The sequence below is a fragment of the Narcine bancroftii genome, chromosome 4 (genome assembly GCF_036971445.1).
Source record: "Narcine bancroftii isolate sNarBan1 chromosome 4, sNarBan1.hap1, whole genome shotgun sequence".
Classification (NCBI taxonomy): domain Eukaryota; kingdom Metazoa; phylum Chordata; class Chondrichthyes; order Torpediniformes; family Narcinidae; genus Narcine; species Narcine bancroftii.
Window position 1 is genome coordinate 239,339,898 of NC_091472.1, and position 14,305 is coordinate 239,354,202.

The window sequence follows — 14,305 nt, forward strand, 5'->3', positions numbered from 1 at the left end:
CTCCAATCTATCGAAGATCTAACCCCATCCATCGACTAAGGTTGGAATTGTTATTCAAGCAGACTTGAAATTGAGCAACAGCCTCCAGAGATCCAATGAAACATGTCCCTGCACGTTGATCATTCCAATTATGAAAGTAAGCTATAAATGGACCCTGAATCTTATCCAAAGAGATCTTAATCTTCCTAACATCATGTCTGATTTTTTTCCAAACTTAAGAAAGGACATAATATCCAGTAACCATTGTCTATGGGTGAATGGAAAGTCCTCTTTCCATTTAAGCAATATTCCTCTTCTAGCCAGTAATGTAGAAAATACTAAGACCTGTTTTTGGTTAAACATTAAGTATACTTTTTCACTACTAGAGAAGCCAAACATTGCAATCAACGGTCAAGGTTCTAGATTGATCCCAAAAATGGCCAAAAATGTTCTTAAAATAGCTGTCCAATATTCTGATAAATTGGGGAAAAACCAAACTATATGTATCAAAGTGGCTTCAAATCTTTTACATTTATCACACAATGAGTTGATATCCGGGTAGATTCGAGCGAGCTTAACTTTATAAAAATGTACTCTATGCACCACTTCAAATTGAATCAAACTGTGCCTTTCGCATAGAGGTGAGTCATGGATAAGACCCAAAACTGAAATCCAATCTTCTTCTGATATAGACATATTAAGATCATTCTCCCATTCAGTTTTGATCCTAATTAAAGAGACTGTTTTTCAATAATATAAGGCAAATATTATAGCTTTAAGTACAAAGTGTAATTCAATTACACTATGAAATTTGAATCTGGAAGATATGGAAATATTGAAAGTTTAGAATTAATAAGATGTCTAATTTGATAAAATCTAAAAAATGTCTGTTGGCAGATTAAATTTTAATGTCACTTGTTGTAAAGATGCAAAATTTTATTGGATAAAAATATCATTAAAAGTTTTAATTCCTAGCCCATTCTGTTCTTCATAGTTTGCATCTAAAATGGCAGGTTGGAATAAATGATTAAGTAGGACTACTAAATATAAATCCCATCATTCCAAAAAAATTCCTAAATAGATCCAAACCTTCAATCTTTGTCTCATTATTAAATTCATTGCTAGTTTTGGAATAGAGAGAGGTAAAGGTGAGCCCAATACTGCCTGTAAAGAAGTATTCTTTTTCTGGGGGCTTTCTTTTTAAAAAAAAATTATTTAATTGTTTGTATCCTTACAGGAAAAGAAAAGAATAAAACATTAATCAAATATCCATAGCCAATAATACAAAAAATTTTTTTTTATATTTTTCTCCCCATTCCCCCTCCCACCCAAAAGTAAGAAAAAGAAAGAACGAAACACCTACCATTTAATATACAATAATATTAGCATATGCAATCATTAATCATTACTAATTAATTAAAAATTACTAATTAAGAGGAGTGTATAAGATAGATGAGGTGGATAGAAAATTATCCAAAAATCTATATATAGCTTCCAAATACTATAAAAATTTTCAACTTGATTCCTTAAACTATACGTAATTTTTTTCCAAAGGGATACAATTTCACATCTCATTATTTTCTTTTCTTTGGCTTGGCTTCGCGGACGAAGATTTATGGAGGGGTAAATGTCCACGACAGCTGCAGGCTCATTTGTGGCTGACAAGTCTGATGCGGGACAGGCAGACACGGTTGCAGCGGAAAATTGGTTGGTTGGGGTTGAGTGTTGGGTTTTTCCTCCCTTGTCTTTTGTCAGTGAGGTGGGCTCTGCGGCCTTCTTCAAAGGAGGTTGCTGCCCGCCGAACTGTGAGCACTTCTCAATTATCTTTCCATGATGTCGCTATACATTTCTTTTCAGTTGTTATTGCAATACTTAAAAATTTTTCTTGGTATTTGTCCAATTTCAATTTTATATCCTTTTCATAAATATCTCCAAGTAAAAATATTCCTGGATCCTTTGGTATCTTTATCTTCACATTTTGCCCTAATAATAAACTCAGTTTATCAGGAAATAATAGATCCAGCAGGGAGGTATGTAATGATAAAATGTCAGATATATTCAGAATTTTGGAATTTACTCAATGTATATGCACCTAAAAATTTATGCAAGATATCTTTTTGAAGATCACAGATATGCAGGGGAATATACTATTAGGAGGGGATTTTAACCTTAATTTGGACTCAAAGATGGATAAAACTGGAAAAAAAAGACTAACAGAAAGAACAAAGTAACCAAATTTATAATTAAATCGATGCAGAAAATGCAACTTTTGGATATATGGAGGAAACAACACCCAAAGGAAAAGGAATATTCATATTATTCGGGTAGACATAAAACATACTCAAGGATAGACCTATTCCTGTTATCAGCCCACATTCAAGGAAGAGTTAGGAAAATGGAATATAAAGCTAGATTGTTATCGGATCACTCATCCCTGTTATTGGCAATAGAGCTGGAGGACATCCCACCGAGAATGTATAAATGGAGATTACACTCCATGCAACTTAAAAGACAGGATTTTAGAGAATTCATTGAGCGACAAATTAAAATGTACTTTGAAATAAATACGGAATCAGTGAAAGATAAGTTTACACTATGGGACGCAATGAAAGCATTCATCAGAGGGCAGATAATAAGTTATGTAACTAAGATGAAGAAGGACTACAATTGGGAAATAGAACAGTTGGAAAGGGAAATAACAAATACAGAAAAAGAATTAGCAATAAAGGAAGATACAACTAAACGAAAATTGGCAGACAAAAAAATAAAATATGAAACACGACAAACATATAAGGCGGAGAAGAACATAATGAAGACAAAACAAGTATTATGAGCTAGGAGAAAAAAAATGCACAAAATACTACCGTGGCAACTTAAGACAGAACAAACTAAAAGAACGGTATTGGCATCAAGGAAAAAGGACAAACAAATTACATATAACCCAATGGAGATCAATGAAAACTTCAGGGAATTCTATGAGCAACTATATCAAACTGAAAACAAAGGAAAAGAAGACAAAATAGATGAATTTCTAACTAAAACTGAACTACCGAAATTGAAAACAGAGGAGCAAAATAAATTCATAAAACCATTTGAAATAGAAGAAATACAGGAGATATTAAAAAAACAACCGAACAATAAAACGCTGGGAGAGGATGGACTCCCAATAGAATTTTATAAAACATTTAAAGACGTATTAATTCCTCCTCTCCTGGAAGTAATGAACCAAATTGAAAAAACACAAAACATGCCAGATTCATGCAAAACAGCAATAATTATAGTAATACCAAAGTCGGGGAAAGATCCACTAACACCAGCATTGTATAGACCAGTATCTCTACTTAACATTTTCTTTTTCTTCTTTTTCTTTGGCTTGGCTTCGCGGATGAAGATTTATGGAGGGGTATGTCCACATCTGCTGCAGGCTCGTTGATGACTGACAAGTCCTTTGCGGGACAGGCAGGCACAGTTGCAGCGGTTGCAAGGGAAAATTGGTGAGTTGGGGTTGGGTTTTTCCTCCTTTGTCTTTTGTCAGTGAGGCGGTCTTCTTCAAAGGAGGTTGCTGCCCGCCGAACTGTGAGGCGCCAAAATGCACGGTTGGAGGCACTATCAGCCCACTGGCGGTGGCCAATGTGGCAGGCACCAAGAAATTTCTTTAAGCAGTCCTTGTACCTCTTCTTTGGTGCACCTCTGTCTCGGTGGCCAGTGGAGAGCTCGCCATATAACACGGTCTTGGGAAGGCGACGGTCCTCCATTCTGGAGACGTGACCCACCCAGCGTAGTTGGGTCTTCAGCAGCGTGGATTCAATGCTTGCGGACTCTGCCGGCTCGAGTATCTCGATGTTGGTGATGAAGTCATTCCAATGAATGTTGAGGATTAAGCGGAGACAGAGCTGATGGAAGCGCCCCCCCAAGTTCCTCAGCTTGGTTATTCAACTGCACGAAAACCAACAAGGTCGGGTCAGATACAGAAATGAGCTCTCCGAACCCTTCTCCATTGACAAAGGCGTGAAGCAAGGCTGTGTCCTCGCACCAACCCTCTTTACTATCTTCTTCAGTATGATGCTGAAACAACCCATGAAAGACCTCAACAATGAAGATGCTGTTTACATCCGGTACCGCATGGATGGCAGTCTCTTCAATCTGAGGCACCTGCAAGCTCACACCAAGACACAAGAGCAACTTGTCCGTGAACTACTCTTTGCAGACGATGCCGCTTTAGTTGCCCATTCAAAGCCAGCTCTGCAGTGCATGACGTACTGTTTTGTGGAAACTGCCAAAATGTTTGGCCTGGAAGTCAGCCTGAAGAAAACTGAGGTCCTCCATCAGCCAGCTCCCCACCATGACTACCAGCCCTCCCACATCTCCATCAAGCACACAGAACTCAAAACAGTCAACCAGTTTACCTACCTTGGCTGCACCATTTCATTTGATGCAAGGATCGACAAAGAGATAGACAACAGACTCGCCAAGGGAAATAGCGTCTTTGGAAGACTACACAAGAGTCTGGAAAAACAATCACCTGAAGAAACACACAAAGATCAGCATGTACAGAGTCTACTGAACATAGATTATAAGATAATAGCTAAACTATTAGTAAACAGATTGGCCGACTGATTACTAAAAATAGTAAAATTAGATCAAACTGGATTTATTAAAAAAAGACGAACAATGGACAATATCTGTAAATTCATTAACTTAATCCATGCAGTGCAAGGAAACAAAACTCCAACAGTGGCGGTTGCTTTAGACGTAGAGAAAGCCTTTGACAGAGTAGAATGGAATTATTTGTTCAAAGTACTACAAAAATTCAACCTACCAGAGAAATATATTAATTGGATTAAAGCATTATATAAGGGACCAATGGCGAAAGTGACAGTAAATGGATATATATCAAACCAATTTAAATTAAGCAGATCAACAAGACAGGGATGTCCACTATCTCCCTCACTGTTCGCGTTAGCTATAGAACCACTAGCAGAACTGATAAGAACAGAAAATAAAATAAGAGGGATAAAAATAAAAGAGAAGGAATATAAATGCAGTCTATTTGCAGATGACGTCATAATATACTTAACAGAACCAGAAATATCAATAAAAGAATTACATAAGAAATTGAAGGAATATGGAGAAGTATCGAGGTACAAGATCAATGCAAATAAAAGTGAAGCAATGGCAATGAATAATGCGGATTTCACAAAGTTTAAGAAAGAATCACCATTTAGATGGCAAACACAAGCAATTCGATACCTAGGTATACAACTAGATAATAATCTCGGCAATCTATACAAACTAAATTATCAGCCATTAATGAAAAAATTACAAGTCGACTTAGAGCACTGGAAAGACTTACCACTAACACTGATAGGAAGGATAAACTGTATTAAAATGAACATCTTCCCAAGGATACAATACCTATTTCAATCATTACCAATTCACCTAACAGAGAAAAAGAAAATAATAAGGAAATTCTTATGGAAAGGGGGAAAACTGAGGATAGCACTAGATAAATTAACAGAATGGTACAAACAAGGAGGCTTGCAGCTACCAAACGTTAAGAATTATTATAGAGCAGCACAATTAAGATACCTATCAGATTTTTATCAAACAAGGGAAAAACCAGATTGGACTAGATTAGAACTAGATAAAATAGGGGAGAAGATACCTGAACATATACTATATAAGTGGGATGAAAAGTTGGTGCAATATAGGAATTCACCAGTATTGCACCATCTGCCCAACATTTGGAAGAAGATTTATGTAGAAAGGAATAAATTATCAACTACCAAAATTAATATTGACACAAAATCAACTAATCCCTTTCATAACAGATAACCTTTCCTTTAGAGAATGGGAGAGAAAAGGGATCAAAAGAATAGAAAATTGTTTTTCGGGAAATAAATTATTATCTTTTGAACAAATGAAGGACAAATATAATATAACTCACGATACAATGTTTGCATACCACCAACTGAAAACCTATTTGAAGGATAAATTGGGAGACAGTCTGAGGTTACCAGAACGAAGCAATTTTGAATATGTGATTACAGACACAATGATAATTAAAAAATTTATAACAAACATGTACATCAAACTGCAAGAAAAGGAGAACAAGGAAACAGCTATAAACCTAAACAAAAATGGGAACAAGATCTAAACATAAAGATAAAGAATGAAACATGGGAAAAGCTATGCTCTGGAACTATGAGAAATACAATAAACACGAGGTTATGCATGAATCAATAAAATTGGTTACACAGGCTATACATCACACCCCAAATGTTAAATAAATGGGACCTAACAGTATCAGACAGATGTTTTCGCTGTCAGAAGGAAACGGGAACAACAATACATGCAATTTGGGCATGTGAGAAAGTGAAAACATTTTGGGAAGATCTAAACCAGGTATTAAATAAAATCACAAAAAGCAACATACCAAAAAATCCAGAGATCTTCCTTCTAAGTAATACAAGAAATAAAGAACTTGGACTCAATTTGGATGGAGCACAAAAAAGATTTATTATGATAGCCTTAGCTGTAGCAAAAAAATGTATTATGTCAACCTGGAAATTAGAAGACAACCTGAGAATACAGCAATGGTACATAGAAATAAATAAATGTATTCCATTAGAAAAAATAACATATAATTTAAGAAATAACATCACAATATTTGAACAAATATGGGAACCATACATGAAATACAATAGAGAAATCCTACCATGGACATCCGACACCTAAAATGACAGAAGGAGAAGACAACGAAATGAACTGACCCAATATGTAAAAGTAGAAGACACAAATTTCTTGTTTATTTTTATTAAGTGACGACATTGTTTAACGGGTTTAATGTATCATATAGATTGAACTTTGAATAAATGGGGAGGGGAGATGAGGGAGGGAGGGAAGGGAGGGGGAAAAGGGGAGAAAATGACACTGTTTTTATTCAAGAGAAAAATGTCTGTATGTATTTTGGTCAGTATGGTTCATAGTGTGAAAAATAAAAAAAATTTTAAAAATAATGAACTCAGTTCATTCCAAAACCTTTCCACTTTTTCACAACACCACACTGAATGCAAAAAAGTCCCTATTTCCTTTGCACATAGAAAACACTTATTTGAATAATTAGGATTAAGTCCGTTTAACCTATGTGGAGTATAAAACAATTGATGAAGAAAATTATATTGAACCATTTGATATCTAACATTTACTGTATTCATAACACTTCCATAATATAATTTTGACAAAATCTCCTCCTGAATTTGTATATTTAAATCTTTCTCCATTCGAACTTTTGAGGTATATAAATCTTTTTTTCTTTATAGACTCTTGTAATTTTATATACATATTAGTAATAAATTTCTTATGTTTTCATATCTTCAAATTGACTTTGTTTAGGGAGTCTCAAATCTGCTCCCAGTCTCTTTTTCAAATACATTTTTAATTGATAACATGCAAAAATTGTATTATTATGTATATTGTATTTATCTTTTAAATGATCAAAAATTAAGAAAAAAATCCTAAGAAACAATCTTTTATTCTCTGTATCCCTTTACTATACCAATTATCAAATAAAGAATTATTCAAAGTAAACGGAAGAAGTTGATTTTGTTTTAACAACATTTTTGGTAATTGATAATTTTTAATTCCTCTCTCAACAGGAATTCTATTCCATATATTTAAAATATGTTTCAATACAGAAAAATCTTTAGTTCCTTTATATGATTCACTATTCCATTTATACAAAATTAACTCTGGAATAGCTTCACCAATTCTATTCATTTCTATTTGAGTCCAAGCTGGTTTTTCATCCCGTTGATAACAGGAGAACAAAAACCTCAATTAAGCTGCTTAAAAGTAATTCTTAACATTTGTTAGTCTTCGTTCACCCTCATCAAATCTCCACATTAATTAAATAAGTATTCTTAATGTTTCCATCCAATTGGGGCAGTCATCTCTATTAAAAAACTATAAGAATAATAACATATTCCTTATTTTCTTTGCTCAATAATAAAATCAAAATTAGCTAACAACAGGCCTCCATCGTTTCTTGTGTTTTGAAGATAACTTTTATTTATTCTTGGTTTCTTTCTTTGCCATATATATGACATATGACATTATAGATGATTCCAATGTGTCAAAGAAAAATGGAGAAATAAAAACTGGTAATGATAGAAATAAATATAAAAATTTTGGTAAAAATATTAAATTTAATTGAATTAATATGGCCTATCCAGAGAGTATTGTTTTAGTCTGATTCAATAAAATTACAAAGTTTTCTTTAAACAGGTTTTTTAAATTCTTAGTTATCATAATACCTAGTGTATATGGGCATATTATACTGACTGCTTCCTATTGGCTATGACTGTAGAGATACTCCACCCTACTGGTATAACAGATGGACATGCTTTCCCACTGGCCAGTTTAGTGGTGGTTATAGTCTGTTAATAAATGCCCAGCATTAATATTACACTTGACTGGTCCATATCTATGGCATATCACCTAGATATATAAATTGATCTTTCACTATTTTAAAATCATACTTAGAATGTAGAATAAATGGGCCTTTTAGTGGTAATTGTTCACTCTTATGCAGATTAAGTTTATATCCTGTGAATTTACTAAATCATGTAAGTAATGACATTATCTTTGGAATGGATACCTCTGGAGTGGACACAAAAAGTAAAAGGCCATCTACATATACAGATAATGTATGTTCAATAGGTCCTCTAAACAAGCCTCTAAAATCTTCATTTGTTTGTATAACAACAGCTAGCAGCTCAACCACTAAATCAAAAAGCAGAGGGCTTGGGGGAAACCTTGTCTCATGCCTCATTATAATTTTTAAAACTTTGATTGTTAATAATTAGTAGGAATTGATGCTATTGGAGACATATAAAAGTTTTATCCATTGAATAAAATCTGGTCCAAAATTAAATTTTACTAAAATGCAAATAGGTATTCCCATTCGACTCTATCAAACGCTTTTTCAGCATCTGATAGAATACATTCATTAGGGTAAGTAAGAGAATATATAATATTCATTAATCTCTGAATATTATGATAAGAATATTTGTTTTTAATAAAACCCATTTGGTCTAAATTTATTATTCTTGGTAAAATATTCTCAAATCTATGTGCTAACATTTTTGATAAAATCTTAATGTCCACAGTCTGTAGGACACACAATTATCATTAACTTTCCCTTTTTTTAAAAAAAATTACAGAAATAACAACCTCACTAAAAGGAGGTAATTTCTCTTCTAAAAATTAATAATTCAGTATGAGATTTAGTTGCGGAATAAATTGTTCAGAGAATAATTTGTAAAACTTTACTTGAAATCTTTCTGGACCCTAATATTTGCCTGATTGTAGAGAGGCTATTGCTTTTTGCAGTTCTTCTTGTGAATTTAGAGCTTTCAAACTCTGTTGATTTTCCTGGGACATCATTGGTACATCCAAATGATCTACAAAAAAATTATTAATCAGATCACATTCATTGTTAAATTCAGAAGAGTCAAATTTAAAATAGAAATCCGTAAAGACGTAATTTATTTTAGAATGGTCAGTGGTACAATTAGGGAGATAAATCCTATTGGTTTTCTAATTGAAATAGCTTTCAATTGATTGGCTAGTCATTTTCCAGATTCCTCTCCATGGATATGAAATTGACTCTTAGTTCTCAATATCTGGTGTTCAATTGGACCAGTGGAAAGTAGATCAAATTTGGTTTTTTAGTTCCATTCTCTTCTTAAATAACTCCGGATCTCTACTTTGGGCAAATTGTAGGTCAATCTGTTTAATCAAATCCCTTCTTTCTATCCAGGTCTTTTTGTTTATACTAGCTGTATATGAAATAATTTGGCCAAGTTAGTAGGCTTGCATCGTGAGCCAGATTATCGAATTGGAAATCTCTATGGTTGAATTAACATTAAGAAAAAATTGAATTTGATTTTCTAAAAAAAGTCAAAAACTCTTAAGTAATCACCACTCTTTTTCAGTACTTCGAAACTCCAAATTTAAAATTACTGGAGCATGAACTGATTTAACTATGCTTTGATATTTGCATGATTTAATCATGTTAATTATCAATTAAAAATAGTCTATCTGGGTATAAACACAGTGCACATTCCAGAAAAAAAAATCTTTATTGGTGGGATTTTAAAATCTCCATATATCAGACACTCCCATATTGGATAAGAAAGACTGAATTGCCAAATCTGATTTGGAGGGATTAACCTTTCTATTTGAAGAACGGTTTAACACTATGTTCAGACAATAATTAATGAATATGTAGATAAATATGGAAATAGGGCAAAAACAATTGCAAAATCATTGGTTCATCCACATTTGGAGCATAAATATTAGCTAAAACAATCAATTTATTATGCATCGTCTCAGCGAGGATGATATAGCTCCCCATTTTATCCTTGATGCTATTATGGAGTAGAAATAGAAAATTTTGTTGAATTAAAATAGAGACACCCCTGACTTCAGCTATTTATTTAACCTGGGGTTAAGTCCGTGGTTGGGGGGTAGGATGGCGGAGATCTGAGGGTAAGTCCGTGGTCGGGGGGACAGATGGCAGGGACCTGGAGATAAGTCCGTGGTCGGGGGGTAGGATGGCGGGGATCTGAGGGTAAGTCCGTGGTCGGGGGGACGGATGGCGGGGACCTGGAGATAAGTCCGTGGTCGGGGGGTAGGATGGCGGGGATCTGAGGGTAAGTCCGTTGTCGGGGGGACGGATGGCGGGGACCTGGAGATAAGTCCGTGGTCGGGGGGGGTGTAGGATGGCGGGGATCTGGGGGTAAGTCCGTGGTCGGGGGCTAGGATGGCGGGGATCTGAGGGTAAGTCCGTGGTCGGGGGGACGGATGGCGGGGACCTGGAGATAAGTCCGTGGTCGGGGGGGGGGGTAGGATGGCGGGGATCTGGGGGTAAGTCCGTGGTCGGGGGTACGGATGGCGGGGATCTGGGGGTGTCCGTGGTCGTGGGGTAGGATGGCAGGGTCCTGGGGGTAAGTCCTTGGTCGGGGGGCTGTCCGTGGTCGGGGCGCTGTCCGTGGTCGGGGAGGTAGGATGGCGGGGTCCTGGGGGTAAGTCCGTGGTCGGGGGGGGGGGGTAGGATGGCGGGGATCTGGGGGTAAGTCCGTGGTCGGGGGGACGGATGGCGGGGACCTGGAGATAAGTCCGTGGTCGGGGGGGGGGGGTAGGATGGCGGGGATCTGGGGGTAAGTCCGTGGTCGGGGGGACGGATGGCGGGGATCTGGGGGTGTCCGTGGTCGTGGGGTAGGATGGCAGGGTCCTGGGGGTAAGTACGTGGTCGGGGGGCTGTCCGTGGTCGGGGAGGTAGGATGGCGGGGTCCTGGGGGTAAGTCCGTGGTCGGGGGGGGCGTAGGATGGCGGGGACCTGGGGGTAAGTCCGTGGTCGGGGGGGGGGGGTAGGATGGCGGGGATCTGGGGTTAAGTCCGTGGTCGGGGGGGGCGTAGGATGGCGGGGACCTGGGGGTAAGTCCGTGGTCGGGGGGGGGGGGGTAGGATGGCGGGGATCTGGGGGTAAGTCCGTGGTCGGGGGGACGGATGGCGGGGTCCTGGGGGTAAGTACGTGGTCGGGGGGCTGTCCGTGGTCGGGGAGGTAGGATGGCGGGGTCCTGGGGGTAAGTCCGTGGTCGGGGGGGGGCGTAGGATGGCGGGGACCTGGGGGTAAGTCCGTGGTCGGGGGGGGGTAGGATGGCGGGGATCTGGGGTTAAGTCCGTGGTCGGGGGGGGCGTAGGATGGCGGGGACCTGGGGGTAAGTCCGTGGTCGGGGGGGGGGGGTAGGATGGCGGGGATCTGGGGGTAAGTCCGTGGTCGGGGGGACGGATGGCGGGGATCTGGGGGTGTCCGTGGTCGTGGGGTAGGATGGCAGGGTCCTGGGGGTAAGTCCTTGGTCGGGGGGCTGTCCGTGGTCGGGGGGCTGTCCGTGGTCGGGGGGCTGTCCGTGGTCGGGGGGCTGTCCGTGGTCGGGGAGGTAGGATGGCGGGGTCCTGGGGGTAAGTCCGTGGTCGGGTGGGGGGGTAGGATGGCGGGGATCTGGGGGTAAGTCCGTGGTCGGGGGGACGGATGGCGGGGACCTGGATATAAGTCCGTGGTCGGGGGGGGGGGGGGTAGGATGGCGGGGATCTGGGGGTAAGTCCGTGGTCGGGGGGACGGATGGCGGGGATCTGGGGGTGTCCGTGGTCGTGGGGTAGGATTGCAGGGTCCTGGGGGTAAGTCCTTGGTCGGGGGGCTGTCCGTGGTCGGGGGGCTGTCCGTGGTCGGGGGGCTGTCCGTGGTCGGGGGGCTGTCCGTGGTCGGGGGGCTGTCCGTGGTCGGGGGGCTGTCCGTGGTCGGGGGGCTGTCCGTGGTCGGGGGGCTGTCCGTGGTCGGGGGGCTGTCCGTGGTCGGGGGGCTGTCCGTGGTCGGGGAGGTAGGATGGCGGGGTCCTGGGGGTAAGTCCGTGGTCGGGGGGGGGGGGGGGGTAGGATGGCGGGGATCTGGGGGTGTCCGTGGTCGGGGGGACGGATGGCGGGGATCTGGGGGTGTCCGTGGTCGTGGGGTAGGATGGCAGGGTCCTGGGGGTAAGTCCTTGGTCGGGGGGCTGTCCGTGGTCGGGGGGCTGTCCGTGGTCGGGGGGCTGTCCGTGGTCGGGGGGCTGTCCGTGGTCGGGGGGACGGATGGCGGGGACCTGGAGATAAGTCCGTGGTCGGGGGGGGGGGGGTAGGATGGCGGGGTCCTGTGGGTAAGTCCGTGGTCGGGGGGGTAGGATGGCGGGGATCTGGGGGTAAGTCCGTGGTCGTGAGGTAGGATGGCGGGGTCCTGGGGGTAAGTCCGTGGTCGGGGGGGGGTAGGATGGCGGGGTCCTGTGGGTGTCCGTGGAGGGGGTGGGAGCTATGAAGGGGCGGGTCAGGGCCCAAAAGAGTGGTGGGGGTGGGGCGTGTATTACACGGTATATTTGAGATGTATTAAAAAGCTTTACCATCTTCCATGAGAAAGCGAGCCCTGTCACCTCCAGGCCCTCCCGGCCCACGGGTCTGCGCCGCCCGCATGGGTCCACGTGACCCGTTAACCTTCTTTAATTTAACGTTGTGGCTCATGTGTTGTGACTCTGTTTGTTGCCCCTAACTTTGCCCCCAGTCCAGGGCCGGGATTGGGGGGCTGGCAGCGCGCAGCCCTGGTCGTGGTCTGGCCACGGTTCTTCCCCTCCGTGGTGGACGTGCGCGGCTCCATTCCCAGACTCCGGATCGAGCATGAAGAGCAATAATCTCAATCCTGGGGAAGTTCTTTATAAAAACCCTCATTTTTATCTTACTGCTACTGTTAGAAGCAGCACATGAGGCCTCTACACGCAGTAAGTGTCACTGAAACAAATGAGCATTCTGGTCAGAATTATTACTTGATGCAACCATTGGCAAGTGCCTCATAAAATTATCAAATCTACTTTTGTATTATAAAAGACGAAGGAGAATCCAGTTCTGCTTCAATTCATGGTTATTGTTATGTAAACATCCATGATAGAAACAGCAATATCACTTGTTGGTATTGGGCTCAAATCTCGCTCTCCAGTACACTTCAGATCAGTCTGAAGGCACTGATTCAGGATATTGTAAAAAGCACAATAAAAAAGCACAAAAATACCCCAAATACGTCTCTTTTTATTTTATTTAAAGTGGTTCTCAACCTTTTTCTGTCAAGGCCCACCTGGCTTCCATCCTAACATGCCATGATCACTCGTGGCAATGACAGAACAATATTTTAAAGTCAAGGGCAACTCTGTAAGAAGCATATCTTTATCTAATTTAAAGTATTTTATTGAACATTTTTAAAGACCCACATCATATGGGGAGGGTGGCCATTCCCCAGAAGGAAGACAAGGTCATGGTATATATAACACAGACACAGTGTGTTTGCATTTGTTATTTTTGCAATACCATTTAAACCTTGTATTAAAAAAATACATTGTTTCAAAAAAATTATATTTTTATAAAATTTAAATGGTATTGCAAAAAAAAAACATGCAAACATAGTGTGTGTGTGTGTGTGTGTGTGTGTATAGTAAACTATGACCATGTCTTCCTTTTGGAATGGCCACTGTGGCTCACTAGTTGAGAGAGAAAGCCTGCAATACATATTTCTAAATGTGACAGCCAACTAAGATTGGTCTCTGATTAAAATGTTGGATTAATTTAATAGAGTCGGTTCATTCATACAATTAATACAAAATTTGACATGGCATTTACATTGGAAAATTGAAATATCTCCAGCAAATAGTTCTTTGAAATTTATGACATGGTAGTTATCTGATCAGTGGCT

The 14,305-nt window shown here is 40.4% G+C and overlaps 1 long non-coding RNA gene across 4 annotated transcripts in view; it reads right to left on the reverse strand.

Moving 5' to 3' along the window:
• Positions 1-13,221, reverse strand: part of LOC138761756 (uncharacterized) — a 46,165-nt gene extending 32,944 nt beyond the window's left edge. For 3 of the 4 annotated variants that reach the window (XR_011356490.1, XR_011356488.1, XR_011356489.1), the window contains exons 1-2: positions 12,972-13,221; positions 9,313-9,443 (exon numbers count right to left, since the gene is read on the reverse strand). This is a non-coding gene — a long non-coding RNA (uncharacterized lncRNA). Of the gene's footprint in view, positions 1-4,407; positions 4,502-9,312; positions 9,444-12,971 lie in introns of those variants that run through there. The other variant, XR_011356491.1, reaches the window with a different exon arrangement.
• Positions 13,222-14,305: the final 1,084 nt, after the last annotated feature.